Genomic DNA, 8,231 nt, shown 5'->3' with positions numbered 1-8,231 from the left:
TTGGCAGGGGTGAATCGGAATGAACTTGCATAATGCTTTCTTGCAGGTGACGCCGCACACACGGAGAGGAGTGAAGAGAGCACACACACACCGCCGACTAGGAGCTGAGACTCAGGAACTCTGGAGCAGACGAAGAACTGGATCCTGAGGGTACAGAGTGCAAGTATGATAAGTAGCAGGTAAGTAAACTTCGTAGCTATACACACAAAAGCTTGGAGTAGCAGAAGTAGTCCTCCTTTGTTAAACGAGACCAGACATCGAGTGTTTGGCGGTGTGTCTTTATGGGGAGCAGTAACGAGGAGCGTGACGAGGAGCAGGTGAGTGTAAACACAGGTGAGCGTGATTGCTGTGGTAATGTGGTGGCAGAGCCTGGCAGATCTGTAACATTAGCTCCCCCTCCCGGAAGGTGCGTCCCGCACTGTAATAACTACATAGAGGACGGAACATCCTGAAGGCCGATGCAGGGCAAGACACGGGGGAAGCCTCCAGGCTGGATCCAGGGACTCGGGAAGTCGTGGCGGATCAGGCGGTTCGGGAGGCCATGGCGGATCAGGAGACTCAGGGAGCGTGGACGGCCATGGCGGATCGGGGCCCTTCGTGGCCTTGGCCCTTGTCCCGGCCACACAGGCTGAAACTATATGGCCCCCCCCCAAAATTTATTTGGGAAAGTTCCCTTCTGGGGAACGCTCAGGAGGAGCGGACTCTGTGGGGCGCTCTGGCGGCGCGGACTCTGTGGGGCGCTCTGGCGGCGCGGACTCTGTGGGGCGCTCTGGCGGCGCGGACTCTGTGGGGCGCTCTGGCGGCGCGGAGCTGGATGGACCCAGCGGAGACACAGGAGGGCACGTGCGAGGGGCCTGCTCTTGGGGGCGCTCGGGCAGCGCAGACACTTGGGGATAAGGAACGGCACTCCTGGCCGGGGTCTGAGAACTGGATTCTTGGGGTTCGGGATTGGCACTCCTGGCCGTGGTTCGAGAACTGGATTCCCGGGGTTCGGGATCGGCACTCCTGGCCGTAGTCTGGGAACTGGATTCGGGATCAGCACTCCTGGCCGTAGTCTGGGAACTGGATTCTCGGAATTCGGGGTCGGCACTCCTCGCCGAGGTCTGGGAACTGGATTCGGGATCGGCACTCTTGGCTGTGGTCTGGGAACTGGATCCGGGATCGGCACTCCTGGCCGTGGCTTGAGAACTGAATTCGGGATCGGCACTCCTGGCCGTGGCTTGAGAACTGAATTCGGGATCGGCACTCCTGGCCGTGGCTTGAGAACAGGATTCTCGGGGATCGGGATCGGCACTCCTGGCTGTGGTCTGAGAATGGGATTCTGGGGGGCGCTCTTGCAGCGCGGAGCGGGACGGAACCAGCGGAGACTCAGGTGGGCTGGACGGGACCAGCGGGAACTCAGGTGGGCTGGACGGGACCAGCGGGAACTCAGGTGGGCTGGAATCTGGAGCTTGTGGATCCTTCTCTTTTCCTACGAAATATGAGGATCCAGCGATCCACAGGGCGAAGTTCAGATATTGAGCTAAACTCCAGCCGGGGTCACCTGACGGCATCAGCAGCTGAATTTCCTCATCCAGTCCGACTCTAAATCCCTTCATTAAGGTGAGGTCGCTACATAAGGCCTGGTGGCTGGTTTCCAGAAACTCCACCACATAATTCTCCACATCCCGTCTGTTCTGAAAAATAAATTTTGTGCAGCCCCCTGGATGTCCTCTTCACTGGGCCACACATTAATTGAGGTTAAATCATACCTCATCTTCGGTATTGGTCTGGTCTTCTGTTACAGATGAGGACAGAGGCTGATGAACAGTGCAGGTAATGTTTATTGATAACCAGATGGATAGCAGGATAGCGGGTGAGTATGAGCAGTGGAATTCTTGGCAGGGGTGAATCGGAATGAACTTCCGTAATGCTTTCTTGCAGGTGACGCCGCACACACGGAGAGGAGTGAAGAGAGCACACACACCGCCGACTGGGGGCTGAGACTGAGAATTCTGGAGCAGACGAGGAACTGGATCCTGAGGGTACAGAGTGCAAGTATGATAAGTAGCAGGTAAGTAAACTTCGTAGCTATACACACAAAAGCTTGGAGTAGCAGAAGTAGTCCTCCTTTGTTAAACGAGACCAGACATCGAGTGTTTGGCGGTGTGTGTCTTTATGGGGAGCGGTAACGAGGAGAGTGACGAGGAGCAGGTGAGTGTAATCAACACAGGTGAGAGTGATTGCTGTGGTAATGTGGTGGCAGAGCCTGGCAGATCTGTGACAATTATTATGAGCAAACAAATTTAAAAGTTTATCTGAACACTTTATATATGTAATCTGACTTTTTTTTTAACAGAAATTCTGAGCTGCTGCATAAACTTATGCATGAACATTCATCAAGCATATGAGGTGCGAATTCTGGGTCTGGTCCTAATGACTGTAAAAAACTGTAATGCTTAAGATTTAATAATTACCTTACAATATATATTTATACATATATTTCAAGGCTGCAATTTGGAAACAACTTTCAAGCTAATGCTGCTGAAATGGAGGTCAATGGGACTATAAAGAGGTGGCAGATCAAAAGGACAGACTTCAGGAGGCAGACACACTCTGTGAGTTTAAGAGTCCCATCTCTTTAACCTTCCATACACATGACACACTATGACGTTTCTATAATTCAAATCCCTTAAAGGATTTTTATGCTGCACAAATTAGGGTAAGCAGCAACACTTCCCATAATATCTAATGTACTTGTTAATTTGTAAGAAGAATGTCATCAATGCTTATATTAGTCGCTTATATACTGTCTCACCCTTATCCCTAGGTTACAGTAATCAGCTGATCCAGCTGGTATCCAGATCAGACGGTGGGCCTGCACCCAGGAACGACCACAACACATCCCTGAATGTCAGCGGAGACCATATCAACTAGATGACAGATCCCTGTTAAGACCTCGTTGATGGCCCCAGCACAGATCCTCAGCAAAGACTGCGAGAATCAGACAAGCCCTCTGCACAGACCCTTTTTACCAGCTTCACGTGGTGGCATGATGTTTTTTCAAGCAGAAGAAGTTGGATGAAATATTCTGAATGGTATCGATCCACAATCTGACTTGTGATGCAGCTTGGAATAATCACACCACGTTCATTCGTTTGGTCAGAGGAGAACTGGTTTCCTGACTGAGCCTGGTCTTGTTTGGGTTTCGGTTCCTTGTCATTGTTGCCTTTTGTCTTGCTTAGTAGAAGACACTTAATATTTAGCAATATTATTGACTTGATTATTTTATGACACAATGTTTATATATATATATATATATATATATATATATATATATATATATATACACATACAATATACAGTAAATATAATTAATTTGTTACTTTGTGGTTTAAATTATTTTTATACTGTAGTGCATTTGTTCATTGTTAATATATATTTATATTAAAGTATTTGGTAATTTTATAATTAAAGCCTTTTTAATGTTTTTAAATGGTTGTATTTGTGTTTCACTGCTGAATTACATTTAGCAGTTTCTGGGCCACATTTGGCCGGGGGACCAAGCCGAGTCTCAGCCAGATCTGGCTTGAAGTGTTTGGGCCAGACCTGGGCCACATTAAATAATAGAAGTCACTTTACAGTATACGGGACAGATCTGGGCGACATCAATAAATACGAGTCATTTTACAGGGTGTGGGCCGCATCTGGGCCAGAGCATATTGTTTGAGTTGGTTTTCAGTGTGTGGACCAGTTTTGGGCCGGGGACCCAGCCAGAATTGGGCCAGAGGTGATGCAAGGTTGTGGCCCAGAGGTGGGCCAGACAAATTTTGCTATCTGGGTAATGTTTAAAATCAGATTAAGAAGTGTCATGTGATATGTGGAGCAGTTTAATTAAAGGGGCCATATGATCTTTTTTAAAGATCATTATTTTGTGTCAACAGAATATGTTGACATGCTTTAATGTTCAAAAACACATTAATTTTCAAATACTGTATATTATTGTAGGTCCTCTATGCCCCGCCTCTCTCAAACGCTTCATTTTCTACAAAGTCCCTCTTCCGACAAGAGCAGTCTGCTCACACAACACACAACTCCGCATTTGAACATTTGTGCTTAATCTTAATGATTCCTAAATGCATCTACTTTCGGAAAACCAAATAAAGTGCTTTTGCTTTCACCTAGAAACACACAGTGTCTCCCTGACATGACTGCATCAACACTACTGCGTTTACTGAAACCACACCTTCTGTCTTTGCGTGAACATTTGGGCGGCATTACGCAAATATTTCCACATCGTGACGTAGACATGTGGGGGCGTGTTTAAATGAGCCATTTTAGGGGGGCGTGGAGTCTTTGGTTTTGAGACTTTAGTCCAGGGGGCACGTGTGCCAACAGTGGCACACAGAGGGATAATCGCTGGCATGCGAGCAATAGGGAAAACGTCTCAGGTTACGTATGTAACCCCGGTTCCCTGAAGGGAACGAGACGCCGCGTCGACAACGCTACGGGAACGCCTTCAGCGTGACCGCGCTCTGAACTAGAGTGTAATCTGTCCAATGGAAGGGCGAGACGTCATAGGCGGGTGACGTCACCGACCGGAAAGCATAAAAGCACGTGCGGTGGAGCCGGCGTTTGCTTCTAGGAATGAAGCAACCGCTCGCAGGGGTGCAGGAAGTATGGCCTCGAGACGCAGCGTTTTGTTCCCTTCTAGTGATGGAATTTATGGCTCTTTGAGGGGATCCGGATCTTGGCGATCCGTTCCTTTCAAAGAGCCGTTCAAAAGAACTTTTGGCTCTTTTTAAATAGTCAGTTTTAAGATAGTCAGATAGTCAGATAAGATAGTCTTTTTAAATAGTCAGTTTTAGTCAGTTTTAAGAAGCCAGCTTGGGGACATCTCAGTTTATCCTGGAAATAATCACTGGGAGGAATGATGAGATGAGATTTGTAGTCAAATAATTAAAACTCAGATATCACACACCAATATCTGAGTTTGAATTATTCTGAAATATTGATTATTACCTCATGTGACGGCAGCGTGCACAAGTCATGGCTCCGCTCCTACCAATGACAGAGGCACGCAGGGGTTTTTTCCACTGGAGTACTCACGTGAAGGATGCGTGCACAACTATCATCATGCTGTTAGGCAGTAGCACCCCTGCGCTGGGTGCGCCCCTCCCCCTATAACTGTTCTGTCTCGCGGAGGAGCTAATTTGTGTGCATCTGTGTGAAATACGCATAGGAAAAAAAGAACGACAGAAAGAACGGCTCCCCCCCCAGCCGCGACTCGGCTCCCATCGTTCATGTTTATGAGCCGTTCAAAAGAATCGGTTCGTTCGCGAACGTCACAACTCTATTCCCTTCAGGGGACCGGGGTTACATACGTAACCTGAGACGTTCCCTTCCAGGAACTCGAGCTGCGTCGACGACGCAACGGGAACGAGATGCCCACGCCACCAGACTTCCAAAATACCTGCCCTGTGTGTATCACTGGGAGCACAGCGAGGGCGAGAAACAGAAGAGCCGGGAGTGGCCGTAAGATCAAGGTCATAGAACCGAACAAAGGTGAGGGGCGTGGACCAACCCGCAGCATTGCAGATATCCTGCATCGAAACCTCTGCCAGAAAGGCCTTGGAGGTCGCCATACTCTTTGGCACATACAATTAAGCTTCTGGTCGGGCTCCCTAAAGGGAGGAGGACTGAAGGCCTGCAGCACGACAGGCCGTGGTATAGAAGAGGGGATCTAGGAAATAACCCGCTCGAGGGTAGATAAACGCTTTGGCCAAACCAGGGGCAAAGACGAGATAAGAAGGGGCCATGGAGGGCCTGCAAATCCCCACTCTCTTAAGAGAAGATATCGCCAAAAGGAAGAAAGCCAACACATGGTGATCTCTTAGGTCTGGGAGAAAGTGCTTGAGTGCACGAAACACGGCCAATATTTCGAAACAATGATATGCCACATTAGGTGGCGACCGCTCCACAGACCGCGGGCAGGGTGGCCACTCATGACCGCTCCCCAACCGGTGAGGGATGCGTCTGTCGCTGGCATTACGCGGCGACAGGGAGCTCCCAGCACCGGGCCCTGAGACAAGAACCAAGCTTGGCTCCACATGTCTAAGGCACGTAGGCATCGCCGCGTGACCTTGATCATGCGAAGCGGGTTTCCCCTCGGGAAGAACCCCTTGATCTTGAGCCACCACTGTAGGGGCCCCATGCCCCAGCAGTTCTGAAACTGCTTGACAGTGAGTGACTGGCCCCCTTTCACTCTCTTGACTGAGGTGAGGATCGACTCGATCCGAGCAGGAGACATACGTGCCTGCATCGTGGTCGAATCCCACACCACGCCTAGATAAGTGGTTCTCTAACTGGAGAAAGCACACTTTCTTGGCGTTCAGTCTCAACCCCTTCAAGTGCGCGAGAACGACATCTCGATGCCGAATCGCCACCTGCTCTAATCGAGCTAGAATCAACCAATCGTTGATGTAAAAGTGCGGGGTGAGAGTGCAAGGCCAACGAGAAGAACCCGATATTGGTAAGCTTTGCCCCCAAAAGCAAACCTCAGGAACCCCCCGTGAGAGGGAAGGATGGGGATGTGAAATATGCGTCCTTAGATCTATCGTGACAAACCAGTCCTCGGACTTGGCCTGAGACACGACCTGTTTGAGTGTAAGCACCCTGAACTTCAGTCACATGACTGAGCGGTTCAACTGATGCAGATCTACCATCCTTCTTTGGGTGCTCTCGAGACTGGCCTCTGATGTACTCAGAGCTGCTGGCACCAGGAGCTCTAGAGACCCCCGCAGGGGTGGCGAGCTTCTCAGCTCCGCTACACTTAGGGGCGGAAGAGACTGAAAAAAAATAAATAAATTGCTTGCTGGAGCCAGCTGCGCCCTGAAGGGTTAGCAGACTGGTTTCCTGAGGGCACTGGGGGGGAACGGACACCATATAATGAGGTGTAACCCGTTCTGCCCCAGAGGGGTCTGCCCTCGTAAATCCTGACCATAGCGTCAGGACTGCCTCAGCCGAAGCCCCCTAATGAACAACGGTCCTCAGATCCGCGTCATTCCTAGGAAGATCAGGCTGATAGAACCAGACCCTGCAAGGCAGGACCCAAAGAGACACATTGGTAGTAGTTTCCACGCTGCCTAAATGGTCTATTAAGGGAACCAGTCTCTCGAGACTGGCCTCTGGTGTACTCAGAGCTGCTGGCACCCGCAGGGGAGGCAAGCTTCTCAGCTCCGCTACACTTCGGGGAGGAAGAGACTGAGAACATTGCTTGCTGGAGCCAGCTGTGCTCTGGAACCCCGGTAGGGTTGGCAGACTGGTCTCCCGAGGGCACTGGGGGGAGATGGACACCTGCTCTGCCCTAGAGGGATCTGCCCTCATAAGCCCGGAGCCTTACGCCCGTAGGGCTTCTTGGCCGAGGACCCCTTAGACTTAAGAACGGTCCGCAGAGCCGGCTTAGCCTTAGAGGTCCCCGACCCAGGGCGTTTGCCACCACGGCCCCACCTCGGTGGGGTACGAGTAGCCACGCTCTGTTTTATGCCTCTCTGAAGAGGGGCTGGCACGCGGCGAGGGCTGCTCCGCCCAGCAGCCCCCTGAGCTAGAGATAAGCGAGGGAGAAACCGCTGAAACGCCGCCGCCTGTATACAGGCCTCTTGGTACCTGTTGACGACGAATATGACAGCGTCGCCGAACAGGCCAGAAGGCGCAAGCGGGTCGTGCATGAGGAAGACCCTATCTTCTCCTTCATGTCAGATAGGGTCGACCACAGACAGCGTTTCTAGGGAGCTCAGAGATCAGCTTATATTCCAGTCAAATTGAGCCCCATCCCTCGTCCAGCTCTCTAAGCAGGTACGTCAAGCATGGTGCGCCTTTTTTTTTTTTTTTTTTTTAACACTGCCATGATGTGCAGACACGCACCAGCCTGACCTGCAGCCACGAGCCTTCAGAGACAACGACACGCAAGGGGACAGATAGCTTTCAAGCGTCTGTTCCACCCGGGGCATCGCTCCGATATGAATGAGAAGACATAATGCATGCGCCGCCTCGGCAACGCGAGCAGCAACAGCGAGCTCTCACTCAAAGGGGGAAGAACCGCACACGCGGGCTTCCACGAGCGAGAGCACTAGATCTGAGGAATGCAGGAGGAGATAGGGCGAATCCGTCTCCAACCCGCAGATCTGATCCATGTTGCGATCCCCGCAATCTCACTCGCCGCCGTGCCTCAGCAGCGGCGGGAATACGAGATG

This window comes from Barbus barbus (assembly GCF_936440315.1).
Source record: "Barbus barbus genome assembly, chromosome: 34".
In the NCBI taxonomy this organism is placed as follows: domain Eukaryota; kingdom Metazoa; phylum Chordata; class Actinopteri; order Cypriniformes; family Cyprinidae; genus Barbus; species Barbus barbus.
This window is presented reverse-complemented; position numbering follows the sequence as displayed.